At 36.9% G+C, this 17,004-nt stretch overlaps 1 long non-coding RNA gene across 4 annotated transcripts in view; it reads left to right on the top strand.

The window, feature by feature from the left end:
* The window catches only part of LOC148223883 (uncharacterized), a 182,418-nt gene that overhangs the window by 97,565 nt on the left and 67,849 nt on the right, over positions 1 to 17,004 (top strand). For all 4 annotated transcript variants that reach the window (XR_015803023.1, XR_015803024.1, XR_015803026.1 and 1 more), the window contains exon 4: positions 9,336 to 9,433. This is a non-coding gene — a long non-coding RNA (uncharacterized LOC148223883). The remainder of the gene's footprint in view (positions 1 to 9,335; positions 9,434 to 17,004) is intronic.

A 17,004-nucleotide genomic window follows, 5' to 3' on the forward strand; every position in this document is an offset into this window, starting at 1 on the left:
CTATGAGCATTTTACAAAAAAAATGCAGGTATCAGTTTCATTTTTGGAACCTCTTACCATAGGTAGGAAAGAATCTAGCTAATTGTAGTGTCATTAATTTAATTAACGATTTACATTTGATAAATGCCAACAAGAAAGCCAGATTTATTTGTCAAATAAATACAGAATTCAAGGAAAAGGCAAAATATATTCTTTTTTAATGCCAAGTTTTGTTTTTAACACTATTTCTCTTCTGGAAAGGTTGTTCCTAAGAACTGTGCTAATATTATCTTGATACAGCAAAATGCTTGCATGGTACTAACATTACCCTCTCAGTTACCTACTTATACTTAGGTCTATGTTTAGTGGAAAAGAGGATTTAGGATAATGAAGGAGCAGAATCATAACGTGCACTCAATTATTACACAGTTAAGTACTGTCTTGGAAATGACTGAAGATACTTGGGAAAAATGTAGAGTATATATAGATATTTTGCCTGGAAGCTTTTTTGCAGAGACATGCTACAGTTAAACTAGTGTATTCCTTAATTTATTTGCACAAATTATTCTCAAGACATTCATGTGAGATTAAGCTCTGCCTCAACAAGATGTGAATTAGCATCAGAGAAAAGGTTGAGCTTTCTCTGAGTGAGAGAGAAATTGCCTTTTCTATGACAGCTTTGGGTTTATTTATTTATTTTCAGTTTGTGCTCCTGTGATAAAACTGGAAAACCATATGAACTACTGTATTTAGGGAATTACTACTCAACTATGATGATATGTAATCATTCAGGAAGTTTTTGTAAGGGAGTTAATTACTGTAGACCAAAAAATTATATTAGTTTTATCTGTATACTCTTAATTGTTCAAAGTGGCTACTAAGAACCATAATAGAGGCAGGATTGTGTATCACACCAGGCAAATTTAAGTGTATAATAAATCAAAAAAACTCCTGTCTTATTTATACATGTAAAACTGTAGCAGAGATTCAGTTTTACACATTTATAAAACCAAATTCTTAGGTGTCTTCATTTCTTCTTTGCAAGAATACAACTGCTCCCTTCCTAATAGTTATGTGCTTCTTACTTGAGTCTGTCCTGTGTCCATCTGAAACCAAACGTCCCTGAAACCAAATTCCTTTGAACGACCTAAAATAGACAATTCTGCTTGGAGTACACATAATACTGAGAGTGCAGATTCCATTTAAAAAATCCTGCTAAAATGGATGCTTCCTAGCCTTAATGAGATAAACCCAAGAACCGTGGATTTACTGGCTCCTTTGAAGTTCAGACCCCTGTGTTCCACAAGACCCTTCAACCAGCCATTAGGCAAGAGCACACCATCTCTGGCTCTGGGTCAGGCTGTGGGATAACAAAGGATTTAATGTTCATAGTTCCTCTTTGTTGACTATTCCTGCAGTTAGCCAAAGGCTGCTAATGCAGAAAGCAAAAGTAAGGCTGGAAATACAAGTGTGAATATCCCAATGTCTTAATCAGTGGAACTTCATGTCATGTTCATTAGCTTTCCTTTTCAAGGTCTATTTGAAATAGGCAAGGAAATAAGCTACTTGGCAAAATATGTGTTTAAGGATAAGGGCTCCAACATGTCACTTCTATCCAGCTAGCCAAGACATCTTTTCTATACCTTTAATCCTTGCTGTCTTAATGCAAAGAATCATTTTGTTCCACAAGACTTATCTTTGTACCTAAAGACATGTTCTGAATTCTGTGAACTCTCGAGTAAGGAACAGGCTTTGAACGTAACACCTGCAAATTGTTATGAAGACATCTCCAATGGAGGCAGTCAAAATAACCATAAAAAGAATGAAACTGTGAGTCTGACCTTGAAACTGGTTAAATAAACACTCACAGATGTCATGCTTAGCAGAAATAAGCTGTATAATAAATATCTCTCTCTGCCAGAAAGAATAAAAGAATACAAAAGGATTAAGGATTTTAAAGGAGAGACAATAGCAAGTAAAGTATGGGAGAAGCAAAGAAACCAGAATTTTTTAACCTGAGAACCCATATTTGCATGTAATTTAAACAGTTTATTCAATTGGCTCTGATGAATAATTAATTATTTTGGCCTCACAGCAGCTGTAAATACTTTTTTCTTCAAAAGAATGTGCACTTTGCACCTGTTTGATTAAGATTAAACTTTATTAGCCGTCTAACAAATTGTGTTAACCTTATCAATCATCTGAAATATATAGCCATGTTAATAATTATAGCATCAAATATCCTTATATTCTCACAGTGGAATATTAACAGGGTCAAAGACACATAGCATTTTATAAGAGACTTCAGTGCTCCTTTGAAGCTTGGTTTCATAGCACGGAAGAAGATCCATTTTTTAATCCAGAGATAACCAAGACCAGGTTTATTTTCCCAACTGAGGTATCTGAAATTTTTCGCTGGACAGTTCCTGACCTCTTACAAAAAGTCCTTAAACAACAAAATTGCTTAAAATTTTTAGTTTCTTAAGGGCAAATAACAGCAGCAAAGGAGTCATAAAGCACAGCAACTGCAATAAGTAATTTTGATGATCTGCTAATTCAGGTTTATGGAACAAAGACGTGAGCATGCTTCATCTGTAAGAGCCCATGGCATATGACCATGCAAATCTATTTAATATTCATCTGAGAAAGATGAATTCCACACTATCCTGAATATTCCCAGAATTTTACAATGATTTAAAATATTTAAAGATTGAAATAATTTGGAATCCAGGCTTGAAACCAGCCAATATATTATTTAAGGCTCCAGAACTTTGTACAAATGCTGAAACATCTGTTCAATTAAAAATAATTCTCTGTTTTACTAATACTTATTATGTCCCTTGTAGTTCTTTCCTATGAAAACTTCCAGAATAGGGAATATATTTTACAATACATATTCCTTTTGCATACCACTGACCTTAGATCCAGTTTTTTCTTTAGGAGATGTAGCATTGAACAGATAGACAGTAGATAGATTACATCATGGAATTAGCTTTGCTGAGGAAGTGTAGTCAACAATCTCCAAACTTCTACATTTTCTGAACATTTTTTACCTTATTAAATGTTTGTAATATGTCTTCAATTTTATAAAAATTTTGGCTAGTAAGTACAACTTAAGCAATAAATTTAATTTACTCACTTGTTTTCTTGACAGGTTTAATTATTAGTGCAGTACAGTAAATAAATTCTTAGAATTGTCTCCTAGGCCTCTTATATCCTGGAATTAATATTTGGTTCTTTCACTATTACCCCAAATTTCAATCCATGCTACATGCTCTTGTTATTAATGCTCCTTTAAAGGCTATTATGAAGAAAAGGCCTGAAGAGAAAAGAGTTGTATTTAGGAGATGCATCTCTTAATTCTTTTATGCCACTACCTGTCTTTAACTGGATGCAGAGTCATCTTCGTCCTTGCCATGTGTGAACGAGAACATAAGAGCAAGAAAATGAAAACAATCCTGTTAAGGATTTTAGCTTGGTGAACCCCTGGGCTACCCTACTGACTCGTGGGCACCCTTTGCCTTTCAGAAGCTGCTGCCTTTCCCCACAGCTCCGTTTGTCCTCGCTGAGAGGCTGCAGCTGCAATGTGAACCCTGCCCTTCACTCTGCAACAGCCCCAGATCAGCCAAGTGGTGCAAACATTACCTGCAAACGTGTGCTCACCTGCAGCTACAAATGACCTACTGAGCCTAAGAGAAAGGACAATGCCAATGTCTGCTGAGGTGATTTGTAGTGACACAAGCTCGGCTAGGTAACACTTGTTATTATGTATATGCCAGTGTGGTATTTATTTGGCTTTCACTTTGATGAATCATAGCTCTAGAGAATATCTCAGTAAATCAGTGACACCTGCATAAGATAAAAAATAATTTTTCTTCGTAGTAGAAGAAAAGGCAACATTTGGCAAAAATTTTAGAAGGTCAGTATAGACTGTCTGCAGCAGCAGTAGAAATTGTCTATCACACTAAATGCCTTTCGCACGTGGCCTGATGCATTCTCAACTTTCTGAAAAGTCAACCTCTACATGGCTAATGATTTAGAAATATTTAAAGCTGATAACTAATCCAGAATTTATAGCAATGTAACTCTATTGACCTTCATAGTGCGCTTTTTTAGGCTATGAAGACTAAATTCTAAGTTAATCCCTGGGAAAGGAAATACCAAAATGATAAGTATACTAATTTGGGGTTCTAACAATGAGTCAATAAGAGGAGGAAAATTATATTGTACCTCACCTTCCTTATCAGGATTTCCTGAGTAACCAGCTTATGGAAAAGGCATAGCAAATTTGCTTATTTACACCTTTGGATTTCTGTCACAAGTGTTGCCCTATTAACAGTATTTAGGTACATGCTCATGTTTAGAAAACAAATATATTCACTGGTAAACTGCTTATAAAAACTGTATTTAATAGAATGTCTAGAGCAAAAGTGATGGCAATTACAGCTAATTTATTTTAAAGACTGTCTTGAGAAGAGCAGCTGGTAACACTATATTAAAATTGGTGTAATATTATTATTTTGTCATTACGGCTCTTTTTTTTTTGAAGATGACATAAGTAAATTAAATATATAGAGTAGGAATATGTTAATAGTAAACTAATGATGGCTTTATTTTACCAGCCATGGTCTAATTCCAGATGAGAGCAACTGTGAGAGGAGTAGCTAATTTGATGTAGCAGAGGTCAAAAAACCCAGCAGACTGAATCTGTATAAGGGGGACATGCCTGAATGTGACAGAAGAGCTTCCTACCATATACATGTGATTAAATACATTGGAAAGAGACTGTTATTAGTATTACGTTATCTCCTGCTGTCACAGAAATGATGTTTTTTCCCTGTGATTTATGACCTTTAATTTAACTCGTTCTTATTTACCTGCGTTTGCTGAATCCTTGGATGAAAAAAAAGAATCATGAGGAAAGAAATTACTTGTTATTTTTGGAATATGTCAAAATTGATCTGACACGTTAATGGTTTGCATGGGGAAAGGAAGTGGCGAAAGCTTCTGGCAGGAGGAACAGATGTGTGTAACAAAAATTTTTAGACAGGAATTTTTGTGCACTGCTAAAACCAAGTGTGTTTTGATGCTTCTAAGGCAGAAAAGAATAAAGCTTCTGTAAGAAAGGCTGAGTTGACACAGGTTACAGTGATCACTCAGAGTTCATAATCTGCTTTTTTCTTTACTTTTTACAAAATGCCTTTGAGGGATTAAGAAGCTGCTGAATGCAGTGTGAATCTGTGAATACAGATAATGTGAACTGCAGTGGCAAAGTCTGGTACTTCGTTAATTAGAGAACACCTGGAACTGATCTTTTTGAATTGTGATGGAAAATAGTGTTGTAGTGCAAATTCTGGTTTGTAATGCAGATTTTTTCTGTGATATACTTGCATGTTCTGATAAACTTGTCTATTATAGTTTTTAATCACTCTAAATACTAAACCAAAGAGAATAAAGAAAATATTTTCAATAAAATTTCTTCTGTAGTTAGAGTCTGCCATCTTTTTATTGTAAAGAGAATTCAAAATAATGTTTAGATATCTTAAGTAATTTGTATTTAAACAATTACTTTCTTCAGTTCATAAAGTAGATCTTTACTCTGGAAAGTTTTATATATATAGATAGTATTATTCACTGAAGTAAAAAAAAAGACAGATATAAAAGTAGATGAGTGAGAGTCTTGGCAAAAAAAATGAGACACTACTCTGTAGATTAATTCTCTATATAGTGGTTTGCTGAAGAGTTCTGTTTGGGTTTTAATTGTTCTTTGCAAGATCTTCCAATATAGAAAAACAATTTATGTTGCCCTCCTGTGTCTCTTTTTGAAAACTGTTAATCAGATGGGATTTAGCTTTTTTTTTTACAGCATTAAGAATCCAGCTCCTAGGGAAAAAAATTAATTAGGTATATGCATTAGTTTTTTGAAGGGCACTAATGTCCTTCCAGTAGCTCAGGGAGGTGGCTTACACAGAGAATTTGGAATGTTTTCTTGTTATATGCACAGTCTAAACAATCTGTCTCAGACTGGAAAGACAGTTGGATGTCTGTAGAAGATCTGTTAGCAGTACTGTTTTTTCCCCAAAAAATACTCCGGTGGCAATTTCATTGTGGAAAAAGGTTTTTGCAGAAAACTTTTTTTCAAATGTTTTATATTTCAAAACCGTAGAAAAAAATAAATCAGTTTTATTTTTCTCACTCCACTAGTCTTGTTCTTTTATGCTAGAAAGGAAGTGCGAAAATAGTTTTGTTTTCCTCAGAAACGTGCTAAAATCTAACTAAAAAAATACAACTTAGTAAACATGTGCAGGCAAAACATGTTTCAAGGTGAAAGTAAAAGGGAAAAGTTTGAGAAATGTAATATTTTCCAAAATAAAACTTAATGACTACCTCAATATATGCAAAAGTTCAATATTTAAAATAAATTATTACCTGTTTTTTTTAAAAAATTAATAATGAATTGATAAAACAGGATATGCATTTAAAACAGAGATAAAATACTGTGGTGGATTGACCCTGGCTGGACACCAATTGTCCACAAGCCACTTTATCACTGCCCATCTCAGCTGGACAGGGGACAGAAAAAAATAATGAAAAGCTCATGAGTTGAGATAACACAGAAGACCATTCAATGACAATGGGAGACCATTCACCAATTATTGTCATGGGGAAAATAGATTTCACTCAGGAAAAAATTAACAAAGAAATCAGAGTTGGGTAACGGGATATAAAAAAAGCAAACTTAAAACTACCTTACCTCCACCCCTCCATTTTTTCCAAGGCCCAGCTTCATTCCTGAATTCTTTATTTCTTCCCAGGAGTGGCACAGGGGGCCGAGGAGTGGAGGCTGAGGTCAGTTCCTCACACGTTGTCTCCACTGCTCCTTCCTCCTCAAGGGAGGACAGCTCACACTGCTCCCCGGATCCACATGGGGGTTCCTTCCACAGCAGTCAGTCCTCTGTGAGCTGCTCCTGTGTGGATCCCTTGTGGGGTCCTGCCAGCAACACTGCTCCAGTGTGGGCTTCTCTCACCACAGGTCCTGCCAGGACACCATCCAGTGCTCCACTAACCTCGAGGGACAAAGACATGGAGTGCTGGGGAACCTGAACACTTGTGACCATGAAATCAGAGAGTCATAACTTTTTTCTTTCTTCTAAGAGCCTTACCGTTCTTATCAGTCTTATTTCCTTTTGAAGATAAGTCTTTGAGGAAAAATTTGCAGTGAAATACTTTACTAAATTGCTTAGAAAGACAAAAGTTGTGCAAAACCCATGATTCTTGTTCATGCCATGATAAATCTTTTGAGAATTTTTTACTTGAACTCAGTTGTATAGAAGGATGTCTTGTATTGAAACACATTTTTATTTTATTGCACTTAATTTTTATTTGTTTTCTGGTGGAATGCAGGCCAAAAGATCCTCTCACCTACTGTAATATGTGGCACAGGATGTACATAACAAATCTGAATTGGTCCTATGGGAGTAAGGATTTTCCAACAATGTAAAATATTTGGGATAATGGAGAGGCGAAGAAAGCTTTTGTGTGGCATGGGCAGGTATTTTAGGAAATGCGTAGAGAGGTGCCTTTCTTCCATAAATGTTATTTTTTTCTTAGGTATTATTAGGGTTCTGTTTCTTTCCAGTAGCAATGTAATGGAGAGCTTTGCACTTCATCTTGTAAGTTGAATGTATTTACTCTTGTTTAACTCATAGAAAATCTTTATGTTCCTTCTTGCAGCAAAATAAACCTGAACTCTGACACTCTTTTGTATACTCACATCTGGAGTAGCTTTGCAATTAGATTGTCATCTCCCATTAAGATACAAGCTTTGAGTCAATCATTATCTCAAATTAATTAACTTAAGAGACTTTTAATCATCATATTCATCAAACTCTAGGATCATTATGTTTTCCTTGATCCTTAAAATTGCCTTTGTCTTAATTGTAAGTCTGGAATTTCAAAGCAGAGCTGTACAGTCATTGGTAAAACTTGCACTTTTACCTCTGTAATAATTTTTTGAGGTGCTGACTCTCTTCTTTCTTGTTTTACAACTGACTTTTAAGGGCATTTGTTCTCTATGTATAAGACTACTTTCATTTTCCCACAAGTCTTTATCATTTTTCTTCTCTTGTAATGCATGAAAGCTTCAATTTCAGTCTCAATTTTTAGCATGTCATTATATTTTTAATCTTCATGTGCATTTCTAAGATCTTTTTGTATTCTGTCTGCCACACTATGTTGATTGGAACATCCAATAAAAAGGCAGGATTGATGGATTGGTGCTGAATTTGGTTAAGGAGAAAATTGTAAGAGGCTAAAATGTCGAAAGGTGTTCAATTTTTGGCATAGTAATGGAAAGAAAATAGGATCATACGAAGGGAGGTGCAGAACAAAAGAAAAATGGGCAAAGGAAGTTGACAAGAGTTGTGTGTGGATGAACACAAAAGAATGGAGACATGATATTCAAAATTAGATCCGTGCCTTGATTTGCACTGTGAAAAATGTAGAGCTGAAGAGGATCCTGAGAACTGAAAAGACTGTTAGTCTAGAGGGCATTTTCAGACTTGTTCCTCCACAGAGTATTAAAAATCTTCTATGACATTTTACTCTAGGACCTGTTTTTCAACCTAACTTCTGTGCAACTTGCCTGACCCCTAAGTTGAAAATACTGCAAATAGAAAAGACCAATTTTTCTTCTCTGCAGTAAGATCACCAAAGATAGTACAGAAATGTGCCTAGAAATCTCACCACATTTTTGACACTTATGGGATAAGATGCAGGATTTTTTCCCTCAATTTAGCTTGCTGCTAGTAGAATCTGCTCTATTTCCCTGTATTAGTCTGTTTCCCCATGTTAGTCGTGGTACTTGTCCTTGGTGTTCAAAAATAATCCACACTGATGTTGAGTGCTGAGCTAAAAATACTTCACAAGAGTTGGTAATACTGGTAGCTGCATCTGATCCCACCTTTTGTTCTGGCTGCCTGCTTTCATCTCTCTGATACTTGCCTCGGTCTGTGTCTTGATACAGTGCAAGACATGTATGTGATTCTTAATGTATGGCTACGAGGTAGAATTGCTAACAGGTCTTGGTATTTGATTACTTAAAATCTAAGGAGATCTTGTCTAGTGAGAGAAGGGCAGCAATTGCTGCACATTTATGACTCTGTATGAACACTACATGCAGCACAGTTCATATTCATATTATGATGATCTCAGAGCTATGCCTGGATGAGCCTTGTACATCTTTGTGTAGCCATTACTTTGGAAATCATACAAATCCATAGCAGTGCATTAATCTTTTAGGTTCATATTACATGTCTATTGATATTTTCCCTTTTTCCCTGTCCTGTCGCTTTCAGTGTGCAGGATTTGATTTTCACGGCCACGTTAACTTCACTGCTCTGCACGTTCTCTTCCTGAAACAAAAGCCTCTCTGTAGAAAAAAGGAAGATTGAATGTAAGTACTTCTTTGAAGTGAATCAGTCTGTGTTTATCAGGTAACTTCACTGCTGAAACATGAATAGCAAGAGGTGGATTATTGAGATGATTGGTGTACCCTGGGGTTAAAGACAGTTATCAGTGAATGGATGTTTTATCAGGGAGTTAGGTCTCATCTATCTGAGCATGAACACAAAAGGTCAAAGAGAGAAGATTGGTAGAACTCAGGTATTGAAGTTAAGAAAGAGACTGGCTAACAGCACCAATTTTCCAAGGAAGAAGCTACAATGCAGACAGAGCCAGTAGTTTAGACCTCAGGCTGGGGAGGCATTGCAACCTGCTAAACAACTTAATATAAATTGTTTCAGTGTATTGGAAGGGGAAGTGCACTGCTAACCACCAAAAAAAATAATTGAGAAGCACCCCAGAAAATTACTTAAAATGATTATTCTTTTCATGGCTGATGTCAGCCACGCCTTTACTGTATAAATGTCATGGACAAAGAGAAATGTTCAATATTTGTCAGCAAAATCTGTGAGTAGATACCAAAGAGAAGACAGAAGATATTGTGCTCATCTCCTCAGTCTGTGGAGATCTGCTTCTCTCTGAAAGTATCTCTAAGTCAAATCAGGATAGAATCTAGGAATCTATATAAATCATTAAAATCCTTCCCTTGAGAGCAAATCCCTATATATAAAAAAAGACTTTATCAGACCTGCATAATGCAATGTTGGATTTTTTCTAGGAAAATACAGATTCTCTTTGTTTTACTATGGCAAGTATTCTGTGTTTTGTGGTTTGGGTTGACATTTTATTTTTCTTTTTTTTTTTTTAACCCTGAAAAGACTGTAGTTCATAACTTTTGCACAATGTGTTGCATTCAGCCTGCTGCTTTTCTGAAAGAAAACAGCTTTTGAGGACAGGAACTGCTGCGCAGCATGAACTTTTAAACAAGGAATGACCTATTTTCTTGCTTCTATGCCCACTAGCTTCTTCCTTTTTACTGCCTAGAGCCACAAAAGGAGAGTCAGGGAGTAACATTTCAGGAAACCTTTCCTGAGGTGGAGTAGCCACCTTGTCATTTCGTTTGTTGCTTTTCCTATTAAGGCACAGGGTGAACGCTGTTTGTTGCTTAAGCCTTGCTTTTATACCAAGAATCCACTCTCCATTTTGCACTGCTTAAGTTAAACAGATATTTCATTGTAAGAGGAATGAAGATAAAAATGCAATGTGTTAGTTTCCTTATATGTCAACGTTTTGTGGTGGTGAGGACAATCAAATTTATCTTCTGAACTCTGCTATGTGTAGTCTGTTGTTTGGGTAAGACGGGAAAAGGGAAATGAAACGAATGTGTCAGAAATTTGATTATGGATTGTGTTCATAAGAACTGTGAGCAAGGCAGGGTAAAAACTCAAAGGCATACAAATAAATTAATACATTTTTGAGATTGAAAGGATAAAGCACATATCACAAAATATGACTTGGGGATATGAATACAGATGCTGTAGAAAAATAAGTGTAGGTATTTATGTAGAAAAAAACCTAGATCATAGGGAATGTGCTCTGGATCAGATTCTCACAAGCAGGCTGAATATCACACTCACTCAGCTTCCATTTACAGCTGGATTGCAGTAGCTCTGCAGCACAGAGGAGCCAGGATTTGGTTCCTTGGCCCTAGAGGACTAATAAGTAAAATGCTGGTACAAGAAAGAACTATTTTAGGCTTATTTTGAAAGCTAAAGCACTTGCACTTTCAACACTGTTACGCAACCTTATCTAGTTTAGTTGGTCTAAACAGTACCTTATATTTGGAGAAATAGAACATAAATAAAAGAAAAAGGGAAACACAATGGAACAATCATTTAATAAGAAATAGAAATGTATGAAACCTTTGTTGTCCTTCAGCTACCATAATTTTATGCCACAGCAGGATATAAAGAAATCAAAATTACCACTTATGCATTGTAAATACCCAGAATGCTTCTTATGCAAAAATAAAATGTTTTTCTGACTTTAGTTTACCTTTTTTGTGCCTTGAAGGACAAATGAAAAAAGGCTGAACTCACCCACTCACTCAAACCCCAGTAGTTTCCCTTTATCAACACATATGACATATTTTTACACTAAATAAATAATGTAAGCATTTTCAACCAGTATGTTAACTTTCACACATATTTTATTTTACAAAATCCTAAGTTAATACATTTAAAATAACTGTATTCTTTTGAGTGGAAATGTCCTTACTGGTTTAAGTGATGATCTTTACAGATTTGAATGATGTTGTATAAAACTGGAAGTAAACTGAAGCAGATACTAAATAAGTATAAATTGCAAGCAATTATATTTAAGTAAATCAAATTAAAACAATTCACATGGAAGCAAGTGGGCAATGACTAAGCTCTTAGGTTACAGATTGCAAATTTAGAACAAAAGTTAACAGATATAGTCACTATCTTCACTTTGCACAGCACATATCACTTTCCAGTCAGTCACATGCTGCAAATTGTGATTCGAGTCCAGTTGTTAAAGCCAGGTATCTGCAGTGACCTCACTGTAAGCTGTAAGGAATTTTAAAGCATTTCTCATAATTCAGAAAGATGCAGGTGTGGGCTGCCCCAAAGCCTCAAGATATCTTCATGTGTAAGCATGACAATTATCACATTCTTTCAGAAATACACAGAAATATAATATTGCATGTAGGTAGCAAGGTTTTGGTAGTGGGAGGACTGAAGCTGTGCCCCAAGCTGGACACAAGCTGGCTCCAGAACAGACCCTCTGCAGGACACTGCTGAAGTTGGTGGTGTCTCTGGGAAAACAGGCTTAAGAAAAGAGAGAAATCATCAGTCAGAGAGGAGTGACAGAAGATGGTGACAAAGAGTAAGTAGATGATGATGATGGATGGATGATGATGATGATGGATGAACAGGGTACTTCTCACTGATTTTTTTCTTGGCAAGGTCTGCTTACAGGTAACTGTGCCAGTGCCACTGTAGTGCCATCACTTCCTCAGTGGTACAGCAGATAAGTAAAATCAAGTTATGCAAAATCAGGATACAAGCAATCATATGGGAGACTTAAATGCTATCTTAACTTCCTTTAATGAATAGTTGTAGAGAAGAGGGAGTCACTATTCTCAGAAATGTACGATAAAAGGACAAAATGCAACAGACAAAAGCTTCAAAAAGAGGAATTCCAGTAGAATCTAAGGGAAAAATTGTCACAGTGAGGCTGATGATGGATCAGAGGAGCTTGCATAGAGAAGCTGAGGAATCTATCTTTGGGGTCACCTGAACTTCGACTGGATTTGACTCTGAACAACCTCATCTAAGTTCAAAGTCAGCCTTTGATGTTGGATGACATAACCCCAGAGATTCCTGCTCATCTAAACGGTTCAGTGCTACTGTGACACCTGTCAGGTGCTCTGTCTCTGGGTGCTCACTGAACAACTTTTTTTCCTGTAAGCCATTCACAGGAGTGCAGGCAGGAAGGAGGCAGAATTCACACCCTGAGAGGCAGGTGGTGCCTGGTGCCAATCAGTAATACCTGTCAGGAACAGAAGAATGACCAGGAGGAGGAAAGATGTGGCCTTCTGAACAACGAGAAACTTGGCTGAGGTGGAGGAACTAGACACATTGCCTTAGTTGTGGGAATCAATCTGGAAATGTTGTCAATAATTACTTCTGTAAGTAATTAGCTCACTGAAAGTTCATCATTACTGATTTTTTTTATTGGATCAAAAAGTAGACAAAAATATAAAGTGACCTATTCCTTTTTGTAATATGCAATCATTCTTGGTGACAAGGGCTTTATTTATTTATTTGTTATTTTACTAATTTATTCCTAGATTATTGTGTCAAATATTTAAAGCATAAACATAGAAAATTTAGCAAATTGTATTATCTAAACACAATGACATCTTTTTAAAGTATTTATTTTGGAGGCCAAATGTAATATTAAGAACAGTCTCTCTGTTTTAGGGGAAAACCACTACATACTCCTTAATCACAGCTCTATATAAATATGACTCAATTAAGAATGTGTAAGGTTTTGTTTCAAGAACATTGCCTTTATATTATTTTAATACCATTTTAATGAAAGAGAATTAAGTAGTGAAAGAATTAATACTAAAAGCACACACACTAGAAAATGTTATTATTTCCAAGGAAATGACAGAAACTTGCTTCTGAAAATATGAATATTGTTATTCTTCTCTAAGTAAATACCCAACATTCATTTTCTGATTTAATTTTTTCATGGAACGATAGGATCTCAAGAACATAGGATTGAAGAGTTCATTACTGAATCAAGTATCTAGAAAGGATAAAGCAAGTAGTTCTACACTGACTCCTTCAAAGTATGCTCAGTCACAAATGTACATTTATACTTTTATTTTGTATCACCTGTTCCCAAACAATCAGCTGAAAAAAAGCAACCCCATGTCAAATGGCACTGTATCAAAGCTCAACAGTCTAAATGTATCTTCAGAATTGAGAGTAGAAGTTTAACTAACCTAAACAGCAGCGTGCGTACATCTTTCTAATTTTCTGTGAAGTGACACCCTTTCAGTAAAGCATATTTTACAAAAGAAAATATAGAAGAGCTTTTCTACAGACTTTGCTTAGGAATTCACAATTTCACTTAAGAAATTTTTTTTACATTTTATTTGAAATTATGGATCAAAAGACCATTATGGAAAAAGGATCATGTGGTGCTCAGGTATCTGCTGATTCTCATGGGCAGTGGTAATTCCTTTTCACTCCTGAGAAAACTGGCTGAGAAGGGAATTCTGTGGAGAAATGATACAAAATTCCCCCCATCCTGCATGGATGAAGTTACTGAATTATGTGCAGTTAACTTCAGCTGAATTTGAAGTTCTGACCAGAGAATAAGTGGAAGACAAGGAAGGTAAACAAGTGTCCTGGTTTAGGGCAAATTTGGGAGGAAACTTCCCAAGGGTCCCTCTAGAAAGCAGATTCAAGTGCTGCCTCCCCCAACTGGTTTGGGAAAAGATTTCCTTGGAGTAAAGTGGAAAAAAACCCTGTTTACTTAACAAACAAAGAATAAACAAACAAGCATAAAAATGAACAATACTAAACCTCTTGCTGTTCTGAAGAGATGGCAAACCCAGAAAGTCCCTGTCAGGTGTAGCTCGGCTCGCTCAGTCTCCATCAGTCCCTCCTGCTGGGAAATGCTCCAGCCCCGGTGGGACACAGGTGTGAGCTTCAGGTGTTTTCTGGGTTTTTAGTCCAGAGCAGGTTTGAACAGTTCCAAGAAAAACAAAAACCGCAGTCCAGGGAACTTCTCTGCCTCAGCTAGCTCAAAACTAACTAAAAGCAAAGGAGAGCTCTGTCCTGCTGTCTGTCCATGCTGCAAACACAGTCCAGGAGCAGGAATGCTGAAGCTCTTATCTCTCTGTTTTGAATACAGCCACCTCAGACATTTCACCACTTCTCCCCCCCTTCACTCTCAGACCTAGTTTTAAAGGTGCAAAACTTATTTCTGGGCTAAACAGATGAATGGGGATACAATTCAGCATCATAAAGTCACCCCAGGACAACAGGGGAGAAAGAGAATAAATATTTACATCCTATTCTATGTTAACAATGCTTCAAATACTGGGTCATTGAAAAATGGAGGAAAATAATGCAACCTTCTCACAGTGCTAACAATGTATATAGGTCTGAATTTAAATACGTGTAGCATAATTTTTCAAGACCATCAAGATTTTCAGCTTCCATAAAAATCTCTATTTCTCCTGTGTAAAGATTTATTTATACTCTAGAAACAAAACTCAAAACATAATTTTTGGTTCACAAGTAACTAGACTGATGTTAAAATATAATTGCTGTTGCTTACATAATGACTGTTCTCTGAAGTGTATTCCCTGTAGCTTTGTGTATTTCTCATTCTCTCAGGTGTTTTGAGATTTTTCTGTCTCTCAGTATAGAAAACATAAAGCATGCTCTGACTCTATAAAAAAAAAAACAAGCAAACCAACAACCAACATAGCAGTTTGGCATATGCTGCTTTTATCATTTATCTAACATTTTTACACTAGTATGTGGTGTGAAAGTGTCTATCACAGAAAGCTGAAGAGAAAAAGTCTAATTTCTTAATTTTTCACTTGTAAAGGGTCCATTTCAAGTCCTGTTGAAATCAAAGGATTTTTGGACAGCCACTGATGTCATGGGGAAATGGATTCAGGTTTTCAGTGGGATTCTGGCAGGTTTTGTTAAAAGGGAGAACTCTGCACTCTCCCACAGTGGCTCACACTCTGAATAGGACAGAAGAGTGTGTGAGACGAATGGGGGTTTGCTGTTTCCAGTTCTGCCACAATCTTTCGAAATTTAACAAGGTAAGTGTCAGATGCTGCACTTGGGGTGGGGCAATCCTGGATATACAGGCAGGCTGGGGAATGAGATGCTGGAGAGCAGCACTGTGGAAAGGAACCTGGGGATTCTGGTTGATACAGAATTGAATGTGAGCCAGCAGTGCCTTGGCAGCCAGAAGGGCCAGCCCTGTCCTGGGGGCATCAGGGACAGCATGGCCAGCCAGGCCAGGGAGGGGACTGACATGTTCTGCTCTGCACTGGGGCAGCCTCACCTCAAATTCTGGGGGCAGTTTGAGGTGCCATAATATAAAAAAATCCCATTAAACTATTAGAAAGCATCCAAAGGAGGGCCACAGGGATGGTGAAGGGTCTGGAGAGGAAGATGTATGAGGAGCAGCTGAGGTCACTTGGTCTGTTCACCCTGGAGGAGACTGAGGGGAGACTGAGGGGAGACCTCTCTGCAGTCACAGCTTCCTCTTGAGAGGAAGAGGAGGGGTAGGCACTGATCTCATCACTCTTGAGACCAGTAACAGGACTCAAGGAAGTGACATGAAGCTGAGTCAGGGGATGTTTAGGTGGGATATCAGGAAAAAGCTTTTCACTCAGAGGATGGCTGGGCACTGAACAGGCTCCTCAGGGCAGTGATCACAGCACCAAGAGTTCCAGCAGAAGCATTTGGACAATGCTCTCAGGCACGTGGTGTGACTCTTGGTGTGTCCTGTAAGGGCCAGGAGCTGGACTCGATCCTGATGGATCCCTTCTAACTCAGCACATTCTATAAAGCTGTGATTCTGTGCTCTCTGGCCTTGGACACATCAGATAGTTTCACTGTCTTATTGAACATATTTGTAAGTTGTAACAGTTTCCCTACTGTTTGATGTGCAGTAGCTAATCCATCAGGTTCCAAACTTGAACTTGTGTTGTTGTATCTTACACTAACTCTTTATCACCAGCCATCTTTTACTGTAAATTATATCCTAAACCAGTGCTTCTAATCCTTCTAATTATTTCTGTTCCTTGTAGCTCTTCTTTGTCAGAGATACTCCTTTCTATTGAGCCATCTCCTGTTTCTCCCTAGAACTGGACTCTGATCCTCAGTGGGCCTGGAAATATAAATGCAAAAATAAACTGGGAGGATAATTATTAACAAGTGCATCAACAGCCTTGGCTTTTTCCTTCTTTTGTACTCTCTCTTTAGACTTCTAGAATATATATATAGATTTTTTTTTAAATGCCAGCAGGATATCACTCATAGGAAG

This window comes from Sturnus vulgaris, chromosome 4 (assembly GCF_052056855.1).
Source record: "Sturnus vulgaris isolate bStuVul1 chromosome 4, bStuVul1.hap1, whole genome shotgun sequence".
Classification (NCBI taxonomy): domain Eukaryota; kingdom Metazoa; phylum Chordata; class Aves; order Passeriformes; family Sturnidae; genus Sturnus; species Sturnus vulgaris.